This window comes from Toxorhynchites rutilus, chromosome 3 (assembly GCF_029784135.1).
Source record: "Toxorhynchites rutilus septentrionalis strain SRP chromosome 3, ASM2978413v1, whole genome shotgun sequence".
Classification (NCBI taxonomy): Eukaryota; Metazoa; Arthropoda; class Insecta; order Diptera; family Culicidae; genus Toxorhynchites; species Toxorhynchites rutilus.
The window spans coordinates 207482222-207495746 of NC_073746.1; the positions used below are offsets into that span (position 1 = coordinate 207482222).

The 13525-nt window shown below is 36.1% G+C and overlaps 1 protein-coding gene across 1 annotated transcript in view; it reads left to right on the forward strand.

Moving 5' to 3' along the window:
* The first annotated feature begins 13028 nt into the window (after positions 1-13028).
* LOC129778956 (neural/ectodermal development factor IMP-L2) overlaps positions 13029-13525 on the forward strand; it is a 46693-nt gene continuing 46196 nt past the window's right edge. Inside the window, exon 1 of the mRNA XM_055786151.1 lies at positions 13029-13316. The gene's annotated coding sequence lies outside the window, so the exon portion shown is untranslated. The remainder of the gene's footprint in view (positions 13317-13525) is intronic.

A 13525-nucleotide genomic window follows, 5' to 3' on the forward strand; every position in this document is an offset into this window, starting at 1 on the left:
ACGTGTCACACTTCACTGCTTCGATTACCGCGTTCAAGCTGGTCTGTGACCACTTTTTACGATCGGATGTTCTAGTATAATTTCGCACCATGATTCCACATCCAGCTATTTCCAACTTACAAATTTTGACAACTATATTTACAGGTTATGTTGATAAAATACCTGGTCATACTGCCCCAAGCAAGTATGCCCTTTTCGCCCCGCACATTTACGCTCAATAAAAATTAACTGATCTTTTACATGAGACGACAAAGCAGCGCCATAAATCAGTGGAAATGTCAGAAATAATACCAGTACGAATTGATATCACGATCAGAGTCATAATTTTCACTTCCCGCCGGACTTGTCGACTGACTTCTTCGACGCTTTCTGTTTGTTAAAGAATGTACCCTTATTTCCAGACGATTTCGAATCGCTAATCACCTTCGCTTCCTGCATGATCTTCGCCTTGACTGTCAGGACCACTCCAGACCCAACAAACAGTCATTAGCTCTTATTGAACTGGTCAGTTGAATAATAGTCGAACAATAACATTGAGTTCTCAACTAAACGAAACGCTAAACTATACGTTATTTGAAAGATTATTCAGGTCAAATTGAAGCTAATACGACCTCTGAAGTTGGAGACATGTCCCGCTCGCAACTCATCAACGTCATTACCATTGAAACAATTCGACCCTTCGGTCCTTCGATTCTCTCTTTTCCGTTTCCGTTTGCTACAGTTTGTTGTCATTGACGAGAAAAGTTTGTTGTCATTGCCAGTTAGTTGTCATTATTGGAGTCAGAAAAGAATAAAAATCCCCCATGAGATACCGTTCTGAATCATATTTCGGACGCTTAAGGCATATGATGCACAAAACAGACTTAAACTTCATGCGCAGGTATTATTCGGTTGATATTTTTAATAAATTAGTTCAATATGCTTTTTAGCTTTCTACTTTGGTACCTATTTGATTGAAAACATAAAAAAATCATCGAATAAAATGCTTTTCAAATGAAGCGAATAAAAGCGAATAAAAATCAAACAAACACTTAATCAAATTTCGGACAGATTGAATTCAAATTTCGGACACTTTATTTTATAATTTTTTGGACGAAAATTACATTACACTTGATTATATTTTATAGTCAACTGCGAAACACTTACCAAGCAATCACAGTAAACTGTTAACGATGATGAGAACTGATGAAATACGGGAGAAATTTAAATATTTATGAACGGGTAAATTCTACGTGCTCGCGCGAAAGAAACGTCAAACACGAACGATAATGAGTAGTGTTGTAAGATTTCTGCCGATTATGTTATAATTCAAATGTAGTTCTCATGTGAAATATAGTGAAACCAAGGGATTACTCTGAAGTAGCAATTGTGATATTAATTTTATAGTTATATCATCAGTGCATTAAGCATTTCAAGATATTAGAACAAAGTGTCCGAAATATGATGTTGTCTGAAATATGATTCAGATCGGTATGATGGCCCAGAAACCAATTACAAATTGTATGTGAATCAATGGTAATGCGCTGGCTAATTGAGCCAGAAAGGTCTGCATCGTTGAGCTGCCATACGCTGGCAAAACCAGAAGTTGCACTAGAGTAAAATTAGTACCTACTTATATGAAGGGCCATCCTTTGAGACCTAGCAAGTGATTGATTAGAAACTGAGCAAGTGATTGATTTCCAGACAATTTTAATACGTTGCTAAGAAAACAAACGTAGCGCTATAAATAAAAATAACAAAAACGCATTGTTATTAAAATAATAAATTTCCAGTAATCACACTCCTCTCAAAGTGATCATCATCATTCGTGGAACTATCTCGGAAGGTACATTCATGGATCGAAAAGCATCATAACGATCTAACCACTTTTTCAACAGATGAAATGCTTCCTGGTCTAGAAAAAAAAACTGATGAAACTTTGGTTTGAATCGATTTTTATCACATATTTGTACGCTTATATCGCTAAAATTCAAAACGTAATTAACAACAACAAACTGAGCAGTGCAACGAATAAAATTGATTGTAGGATTTTCATTTCTCACGGAGTATCGATTGATTATTTCTTTATGACGAATGACGAAACTAATTTCTTTTCAATAGATATAAATAACATTTGCCTACAGAAAGCCGCCCGATCGAGGAAACATTTTGCGAGAGCACGAAATGATGCAACAGAAAATAAAGATTGTGTTGTATTATTGTCACATTCGCTGCCTCAATTGAATTTTTTGGCTTCACATATGCCAGCACCTAAATTGCAAAAGAGTAGGTTGAAGAATAGGGAACATATTTTTCTTCGAACTTATTATTTACAGATGAATTCGGTAAAAAAAGGCAACAATTTCAATAAAATAAAAGCTTAAGCGATAAGAGGTATACAGAATATTTCCACATATAGATAATAAAAAACACATGTTATTTTATAATGTGCGGATAATAAAAGAAGTTATAAGAGAATATATGTCAGCTGAAGATCAAAACGCAAAAACAGATTACCAAACGTGAAATGTAATCAAAGTCGGTATTTATCAAATATATCAAAATGACCAACAAACAACTTCGGGCAGTTTTTTTTATCATTTTGAATATCTATTTTTTTAAATGTGTGCTTTCGTCATTCCTTATAGTAGTTTTAGCACAGTAATCGGTGGTCCGCGGTCTGAAGATACCGCGGGGTGATTTACCTTTTCAAATGAGTTTAGTTCTTGGGGAACTAAGTGCGGTTAAAATGCGATACATAATTCAATTTAATTACCAAAAAGAGTAACAAAAGTAAAACGGTTGGAAACAATTGCTTGAGCGGTTGCTAGTAAATAATATGAATTCATAACCGTCAAGTTAAAAGCTCATCATTTTTTACTGAATAGTTTTAAAATTATAGTTCTCTTAGATAGATACATGCTTCCTCCAATAATTGAGAATAGTCCTAGTCTGCTAAGAAAAGGGAAGCAATGTCGACATTGAATCGGTTTAGTAGAACTTGAGATATCGTGTACATCAGTTTGAAAAAAACTTGTTGCCGCATTAAAATGACTCTAACTCGATAAATAATAGGATTTTCCAAAATACCCTTCTAGGGTATATTCTTGAATGCATGTACTTCAAAAATATGAAGATTTTTTTTTTATTTTTTTCAAATTTTTAGACCAGAAAACTGCCTTAATGGAAAACCAGTAAGGTTGGACACCTATTAAAAATTACCATCTGCTGGTGATAATTATTTTAGGTGAACTTGTTACAATGGAATGATGAACAGTTGATATTAAACATAGAAAATCGTATGCTTCAGAGCACAAAACAAAATAATATTCAGTGAACAGTTCTATATGTACCGTGAAATCTGACTATACCATACACAAAGGTTACTGGGTTAGCCATATGAATTACAAAAATCTGTCATTGAGCCTCTAAGACTCTAAGACTAGTTGGTTGAGGGTCTTTCGAAAATGAATTATTTTAAATCACGTTTTTGAAATTATTTAGGCATCTGCTTAAGAAAATAGCGGTAGTTTCGTACGTACTCCTGAAACCTCCCTCCAGCTACAAGCTCCGCAGCGAAACGCAACCAGACATAAATGCAAATAATTCCGCCAGTAGTGAACAATTCATCCTCCGACTATGGTAAACGCAAAAAGCCGGTCGTACAGAGATTTGTTTTTCGTCTGGTGGGAAGTCTATGCTCAAATGGTCGGTGTTAAGTCAGAGGGGACCGAGTCGCAAAATTGAAAATTTCGAGTTATTAATTAAATTTGGTTAAGTATCATATAAGCTACATATCACATTTATCTGATTTGGAAAATCACATATACAGCAGGAATAAAGGGATCGAAATTGTTATGATTGTTCAATGAAAACCCCTCATAGTATGCAGTCAGAGCGGACGATGTAGGGGAAAAGGGGGGAATTTGCACCACCTAAGCAAAACGCCTAATATTTCCAAACCAATACGGTCTAAATAAAAAATGTCACATTGTATACTGAGCTACAATATATATATATATATATATATATATATATATATATATATATATATATATATATATATATATATATATATATATATATATATATATATATATATATATATACATATATATATATATATATATATATATATATATATATATATATATATATATATATATATATATATATATATATAAATGAATTTCTGTCTGTCTGTCTGATTCTTATGGTCTAGGAAATTACTGAACCGATCGACACGAAAATTGATATGTAGGGGTTTTTGGGGTCGGGAAAGGTTTTCCTGATAGTTTGAGACCCCTCCCCCCTCTCTAAGGGGGGGCTGCCATACAAATGAAACACAAATTTCAACATTACTCGAGAATTAATCAAGCAAATGCAACCAAATTAGGCATCTGGAGAATTTAGGGTGCAATAAATGATTCTATGGTAGTTAGATACTCCTCCCCCCCTCTCTAAGGGGGGGGGGGTCTGCCGTACAGATGAAATACAAATTTCTGCATTACTCGAGAATTAATCAAGCAAACGAAACCAAATTTGGCATGTGAAGGTTTTAGGGTGCAAGAAATGTTTTTACGGTGGTTAGATACTCCTCCTCCCTCTTTTAAGGGGGGGGAGTCTGTCATACAAACGAAACACAAATTTCTGCATTACTCGAGAATTAATCAAGCAAATTAAACCAAATTCGGCTTGTGAAGGTTTTAGGGTGCTATAAATATTTTTACGGTGGTTAGATACTCCTCCTCCCTCTCTAAGGGGGTGCCGCCATACAAATGAAACACAAATTTCTGCATGACTCGAAAACTAATCAAGAAAATACCAAATTTGGCATGCGAAGGTTTTAGGGGACACAAAACGTTTCTATGGCGAATAGACACTCCTCCCGTCTCTCTGAGGGGTGAGGGGTCACCCATACAAATGAAACACAAATTTCTGCGTAACTCGAGAACCAATCAAGCAAACGAAACCAAATTTGGCATGTGGAGGTTTTAGAGTGGACACTCCTACCCCTCTCTAAAGGGAGAAGAGGGGAGGGGAGAACCATGTTATTTGCAAGTGGTTTAAAAATCTTGAACGAGAAATGTGTCTGAAAATAATCAGATATTATAATAATGAGTTTTGATAGAAGTACTAGGAATTTTTTAGTAAAAGGGAAATTCAACGGGGTCGATTAGAAAATCAATCAATGAACAATTCTGCGATTGGACTCATGAACTTGCTCTTAGTAAGAAAACGTGAATGTTTGGATGTATTGATAACAAAAAAACTCATTTTGGGCGGGACGAAATTTGCCGGTTGGCTAGTATATCATAAAATAAAAGAGATGATTTTTGGACATTAAAATTTGATGCGGGGTGAATTGGACCGTCTGTGGGGTGATTTATGTGTGTGTTTCATTGAAAAAAAAATTCTTATGTTTATGTAAAGTATTTTGGAATAATGTTACAATCAGTAACAGTGTTCTGAGATCGATACCAGGTGTCTTGGCCAGATTCCAGACCAAAAAAATTGGATAGAGACCATCTCGAATTCTGCATGGATCTTTTCACTGTTTCTCGAGCATTTTCAAACACTTTCGATGCTTGGTCAAAGAAAATCCGTTCTCGATGGTCTGAACAGTTGATATTAAACATAGAAAATCGTATGCTTCAGAGCACAAAACAAAATAATATTCAATGAACAGTTCTATATGTACCGTGAAATCTGACTATACCATACACAAAGGTCACTGGGTTAGCCATATGAATTACAAAAATCTGTTATTGAGCCATCTCTAAGACTAGTTGGTTGAGGGTCTTTCGAAAATGAATTATTTTAAATCACGTTTTTGAAATTATTTAGGCATCTGCTTAAGAAAATAGCGGTAGTTTCGTCTGCGTTGCTCTTTCAAACTCTTCCTTCTTCCAGCGTTGTCTGCCCATCCTTTTTTGTAATTCAGCGGCATCTGGAATAAATTGGACCAAAGAAAAGCCTCAAATCTGTAGGACCAATTCTCCCCACAGAAACGTGACCATGTTACCCCACACAACATGCAAAAATTAAAATGCAATTAATTCCATTTATTGTTATCAGACTGACAGTTTCGCTACATAAAATTGTTCCTCTTCTGTAGATAAACAGAACTTTACTGCACAATACGCGAAACGTTTGTTTAGTCAGCGGGAAAAACCTTAAAACCACGATCGTAAAACTCACATTTTTTGACAATCAAAGTGCTTGTTGTGTTCATGCTACCGTTTCCTTCCACCTGTCGAATTTTACCAACGTTTTTTTACGTTAGGTACATACGGTTCAACAATAAAAGGAGATGACATTATAAAAAATCCAAGTTGAGCCATACTTTTTGAGATAAAGGGGTGGTCCAAATCACTCCGTATGTCCAACTCACTCCGTGTTACCCGACCATTTAGCATGGCGAAATGGCTCTATATCATGTGCAGACAGAGTGGACTATGTGTCAATCATTTGTATATTGAATTTAAACAATTTCCAAGCGCCGAATTCAAACCAACAAAACTTTTTCTTGAAACTAATAGGCACCTTGTTGAAATGGTGCATTTTTTTGTTTTTAGGCGCTGAAATTCGCGTTGACTTCACTGAGAGGCAGGGTTGCCATAACAAAACCGGTGTGAATAAAAATTCTCAAAAAATCCGTATATATTTATAAGTTCAATTTTGTAGCACCATTTGAGTCGACGCTAATGGTATCCTCGTAAAACCATACCCACTGTACTAAAAATACAATGCTTCATTGAGGTTTACGGAAGTTCATTCGGTTACCATGATATGCTTGTTTACATTGTGTAACGTAAATATCTATTATATATTTCAGTGCGCTCACCTGGTGACTGTAAGCACGTGGCCGGCATCGTTATAGACTATTTGAAGATTGAATCACCGAAAATATCATAATGTGAATGGTTCGCTACTCCCAAGCGCCATTCAGTGTGATCAATAGAGGAACTACGAACTGTACACTCTATTCAAGCTCAAGCTCAAGCATAAGAAGGCAATAATTCAAAAACTGGAGAACTTTCAGCGCTTGAAAAAGAGATATAAAGTTACTATGAAGCTAATATATAGGATACAGACAGAATTAAACATAATTTTTTGAATGGAAATTGAGTTGATGTTTATATATTAAAATAATGAGTGAATAATGAGCGTGGAAGATTTTACTATCAGAATTCTAGTTTTAGGGTGTGCATGTTATGGATCGTTCAAGAACTAAAGCCTGGCGATCTGCCACAGTGTCGTGTTTTCTGTGAATGAGCTTTTGAAAATCTGGAACAATATTGGTTTTTTATCGTAAAATTGTCTTTATCGATGAAGCACTTTTTTTAGTTAAACGGATATGTTAATAAGCAAAATTATCGCATTTGGTCCGTTGAGGAGCCACGAGCAATACGAGAGCTGCGAATGTATTCCGAAACATATACTGTTTGGTACAGTTTGTGGTCCGGAGGAATCAATGGCCATACTTCTTCAAAAATTAAGCTGAGAACAACGTTGCTGTCAACGGTAATCGCAATCGTGCAATGAGTTCCAATTTTTTACAGAAAATGTAGTTCCAACAATACTGTGCCACATGCCACTAATAAGAAACCGATTGATGAGCATTTCTTCACTCGTTTTGGACCAATGAATTGACCGTCTAGATCAGGGATTCTCAAACTATTTTTGACAAGAGACCACTTTTTCAGAATGAAGTGATACCATCGACCAACCAATTCTTTAAGGGGAGACCCCGGTCTGGAAAATCAAATTTTTGTTTTTGGAATTTTTGAGAACCTTATGTGCTCAGAAATGTTGTCCTAAAATGATTTTTCGATATTTGATTTCGTTGAAAAGTTACAGCCAAAAGTATGAAATCACCTCAAGGGAGGGTATTGTTGTGCGAATTTTCAAACGCATTTTTCTCGAAACCATGTTTATTCAATTGGTGGTATCGATATCTCAGGATCTACTCGACCGATTTGGCTGAAATTTTTTTATCAGCATGTAAAAATCAATTACCTAAAGCGCTGGATAGCCGTATTTGATGTTTAATTTTTCAATTTTTTATGACCATCTAAACAGCGATTTTTCATAAAAAATGACTCGTTTTTAACAAAAATGACCACCATTTTGGTAAGTTTTCGAATTTTCAAAAACCCCTTTGTATTGCTTTAGGTATTGTCCTAATATTTCAAAATATCCATTGGAATTCGTTCTGCGACACCCCGTTGCTTCAGAACCGATACCACCAGCAAGGTACCGATTTTCAGACAGCATCTACGCATCCAGCTGTCAACAGCGTAATAAGCATTATTCGTGCACTCAAAAAGTGGAAAATACATCTTCAAATATACCTTAAATATAACCAAAATACCCGAACCGAGCCCGAAGACAGCATCACACGTCATATTCTATGAAAAGTAACTCAAAACGTAGCCGTGAGCAACATTTGCATGAAATAATCTTTAAACAAATAAATGCTAAGGATTGATTTTTAATCCCAAATAAAAAAATTATATTTTTTACAATTTTCCTGCATTTTTTAGTGAAGTAAAAACCAAACGCTTGAAAAGTAAATTCATTAGAAAATTGCTGAGCAAGATGGGTCAGTCCTACGAATTTTAAATATTCAGAGAACATGAAGTAATTATTCTCATTTAGTTTTTGATAATTTAAATTTGCATTCGGATCTTCGGATCTAAAAACTTAACAGCGGAGCACGAAACTCTCTGCCATCAACGCGAATGTTTTTGCTGTTAGATACACTGTTTTTGTATTTATTATTGTGTAGGTGAGAATCCAAGGCAGTTCCGTTAAGAATATATAACCTCATCATTTGAAAACATTAAAAACATATATCATGTCGAGATTTGGATTGCTGCTAAATGCGCTTTAAGCATCTGATGTACAAATCTGATCGAGCAGATTGCTTATATCAGCGACTAATATCAGTGAGGTATATACCAGGGTAAGGACAAGATAGTGTCTCACTAACTGCATTGAATAGAAAGATTTTTTTTAAAAGATACTCATAATTTCAAACTGTTTTGAGCCACCATTCTCGTAAAATTATAACACAAAAAGTCGTATGGTTTTATGTTTATATGTTCACTATTTAAGTGACCAAAACAGTCAGAGAATAGCTATCCCTGAAAAATCAGGTTAGTTCGCTGATTTTTTTTGAATTGTGCATCGTGATGTTCTACCTGATTCTAAATTTACATTCAGTACAGCTTAACAACATTCCACCGCTAATCGTTACTCTTCTTCTTCTTCTTCTTCTTCTTCAATGGCACTAACGTTCCTAGAGGAACTTCGCCGTCTCAACGTAGTATTACTTGCGTCATTTTTATTAGTACTTAGTTGAGATTTCTATGCCAAATAACACGCCTTGAATGCATTCTGAGTGGCAAGCTCTAGAATACGCGTGATCACAGTGCAAGTCGGAGGAAATTTCTTTGACGAAAAATTCCCCCGACCAGAACGGGAATCGAACCCGAACACCCGGCATGTTAGTTATGACGCTAACCACTCGGCCACGGGAGCACAAATCGTTACTCTAGAACCGTTGATTACCACGCCAAATCCCGATCACCCGATTCTCTAATCCGACGGATTCACATTTCGTTAGAAACTAATATTTCGATCCATGTCGAATTTGTCATTCCCTACTTCGATCGCATTGCTGGTAAGATACAGGGAATGCGATTTGCCAAGTCAATCAAAATATTGCGATTCGATCGAAAAACAGAATCGGGGTGGATATCTTTTCAGTATTGAGGAAGCATGACGCTTCTAAAGGTGTAGAAATGGGTCACTTCTTGGAGGAGTGTGCTGATTCAAAATACTCCTCTATGCCTTATCTTCAACCGATCCTTAAGAAAACGCTGGTTCCCAGAAGCTGAAACTTTGAAATACTCCCGTATAAATCTGACGAAAGTGACATTATCGAAAACTACCGTGAAATTTTTATTATTTACTGTATAGCAAAAGTGTTCGTATAGAGATTGTTACCAATTGAACAACGCAGTACGTCCGCTCACATCAGATGCTCAACGTGAGTTCGTGAGGAACAGGTCACAGAGTTGATATGCTACACAACGTCATTTATGAAGGAAATGGGTGAACATCGCCTAGTTGACTCTTTCTGCTTCGATTTCTCCGAAGCTTCTGACAAGGTCTCTCATTACCTTGCTTTTAAGGAGTTAGACGACATTGAGCTTCCAAGCAAATATGGAAAAGTTCATTCGCTCATTCCTCCACACCTGATTATAAATCACTCTTGTATCGTCTTGGAATAATCATGGTGAAAAGAATTCAGCAAGCAATCGTGAGATTGCACGATGAATCATTTTACACTCCCCGACCATCTTCATTCGGAACTGATAGTGAACATAACAAAACAAAGAGTGAAAAACAACATTCAATAAATGAATACTCCTTTGGAAGGATCACACGAAACAAAATAACGAGTGAGTCAAAATAGACTGAATCTGCGTGTATGTTTAATTTATTTTCCCTTGTACTCTTTTCCTTGTCAGCATTCAAGTGCACATGAATCCACCTTCCCGCTCACCAATAACTTGCCTTGATATGGTCTTTTGTGTTGGATTAGATCGTTTCATACCAGAAACAAAAAAGTCATCGCAATAGGGCACAGAAAACAACTCCATTTCAACTATCTACCTATGTTTTACTGCCGAGATCGAAACTCAATGATTGCTATTTGAGTGAAAAACGAACGATTTTACAGAGACACTCGTTGGCTCAAGCAAAAGTTTCCAATTTGATTCTATCACCATCTAACGTCATTCCGGGAGGCAGATGAGAGAATGCAAAATTCTCTGAGAATAGATGAGCATTATCGAGACAGTATTTTTCCGTTCAAATCGAGAATGAACTTTGCGAAGATGATAGGTGAATGTTTTCTGTCTCAAATAAAGTGAGGCATAAACGGAGAATAGAAGGGTGAGTTTTATCTGTGGGTGAGTGTTTTTGATCGAATTTCGATGCGAATTGGCCAAACCTGCTTCCAAGTAGGATATATCGATTCAGGAGTACCACAGGGCAGTATTCTAGGACCTCTCATTTTCATTTTATCGCCAAATAACCTTATCGAACGCCTGAATTTACAGGGCTATTCACTCAGTATTTGATTGTTGTATTCCGCAGTCGATATGGATAAGGTTAGTGGTTGGTGCTCAGCCAACGGGATTCGCTGAAAAGTGCGGAGACCCATTCAATACGGAAACTGTATGTGATCTTCTTATTATGCGACACAAACATTAAGTATCGAGGAAGTGCAGAGAAGTTTCATCCGCTATGCTCTGAGGGTTCTTCCGGGGAACGATACTTAAAATCTTTCATATTAGAATAGTCGCTGCAGATTGTTGAACGTGAAGACCTAATAGTCAGGAAGACAAGATCCAACGGCTGTTTGTGGTTGATTCATTGATCAGCAGTGGCGTCGAGTGTAGCTTTCGCACCCGATGCGGAGGTATCCTAAATTATTTTTTTGGACACCGTGTTTTCAAACCAGATCGTTTATTTTATTTAACACCAGCTGACCCGGCAAACTTTGTATCGCCCAAAATTTATTTTTCGTTATCACATTCACGTTTTTTTTTACTAAGCGCACTTTCACAGGTCCAAACGCAGAACTGTTCATTGATTGATTTTCTAATCTACCCTTTAAACTTACCTTTTAATATAGAATTCCTAGTACTCCTATCAAAACTCGTCGTTATAATATCAGATTATTTTCAGACACAATTCAAGATTTCTCAACCACTTGCAAATAACATGTTTCTCCTTTACATGGAATAAATGTTTAATACAGAAAATATGATAGAATAAAGACAGCACTAAATCGGACAACTTCTTTCTCGAGTATTGCTCTTATCAACACATTCGGTGATCCATTTTTATTAATATAGATAGAAGAAGATGTAGGATTGCGTTTTACCACATTAAAAAAAATTCAATTGTCATTTTGGTTGAAATATGTGTATTATTTTTACGGGACCCCCTCTCCATTTCAGAGGAGGGAGAAGTGTCATACCATCATAGAAACATTTCTCATATTCAAAAACCTCCATATACCTAATTTGGTTTTATTTGCTTGATTAATTCTCGAGTAATGCAGAAACTTGTGTTTCATTTGTATGGCAGCCCCCCTTAGAGAAGGGGGAGGAATATCTAACCACCATAGAATCATTTATTGTACCCTAAAACCTCCCCATGCCAAATTTGGTTTCATTTGCTTGATTAATTCTCGAGTGATGCAGAAATTTGTGTTTCATTTGTATGGCAGCCCCCCTGAGAGAGGGAGATCGAGTGTCTAACCACCATAAAATCATTTATTGCACCCTAAAACCTCCACGTGCAAAATTTGGTTTCATATGCTTGATTAATTCTCGAGTAATGCAGAAATTTGTGTTTCAATTGTATGCTTCCGCTAAGTTTTTATTTTGTAGAGACAATTTAGGAACCACATTTAGCTTTATGTTGCAAAAGGTTGTTTTCAGTAATTTAAATTTTCAATCTATTTCGATTATTTGGGTTTGATTGAATATTTGGTATTGGTAAATGTAAAATGACAATGGTTGGGCATCGTTAACATATTAGCAAAAAAGTGCTACATAGTTGTTATCTATTAAGAGAATCAGTAATGAATGAAATCATGAAATATCAACCGTTTCCATTATCCTTGTGTCTCTGAGTGCAAAAGTCGCGGGTGAGTGGGTGTATTTTCTGGTGAGAATACTATCTATAAACTTGATGCTGACATTTGACCTCGTGCGCTAACATGCCCGGCTGACATAAGCAAGTGTATACAATTAAGCAATTTTCCTAATTCAGTTTAGGAGAAATTTCTAAATAGACCGCTCGCTGGTTCAACTGTCACATGTGTGCATCTTTTTGTCGTGCACAGCTGTAAGTACACACACAGCAAGAAATCAATTTGTGACTGCTCGGAAATTATTTGGAATGGTGTATATTTAACAAGGATTATAAAAGGAACATACAGCGCGGGTCGTTCTTCAATCGTGAATCGTAATCGACAACGGATTGATCTGTGCTTGATAGTGGTGATTTTGGGCGGTTTTGCGGTTTGCCGGTAGTGAAACACACAGTTTTCCTATATCCTTCTTGAGGATTTTGCGCAAAAGACACGCGGTACGATTGGTTCCTAATTAGGAAGAAGTTAAAAACGATCGGTTGTGTTACTTAACTATTGTAGTTTGAAAGTTTTTCAATATAAGCGCTGAGTTTCTTCCGTGGAATATAAAGATTACCAATTATTAGCAATCTGAAGCGAATCCCTGTTACCGGTACGTATATTGGGAAGTTGAATGTTGCAAATAGTGTACTAGATGGTTTATAATTGATCTTAAGATAGATGTTCGTTGATGATAATCCGATCAAGATTTTGACATTATAATGTCAATGTAATTACAGAGAAATTTGAAAAATTAGCGGAAACTTCGTTGTGTCAAGCGGTTATGTGTTAATCAGTGAAAAATATATTCACTACAATTAT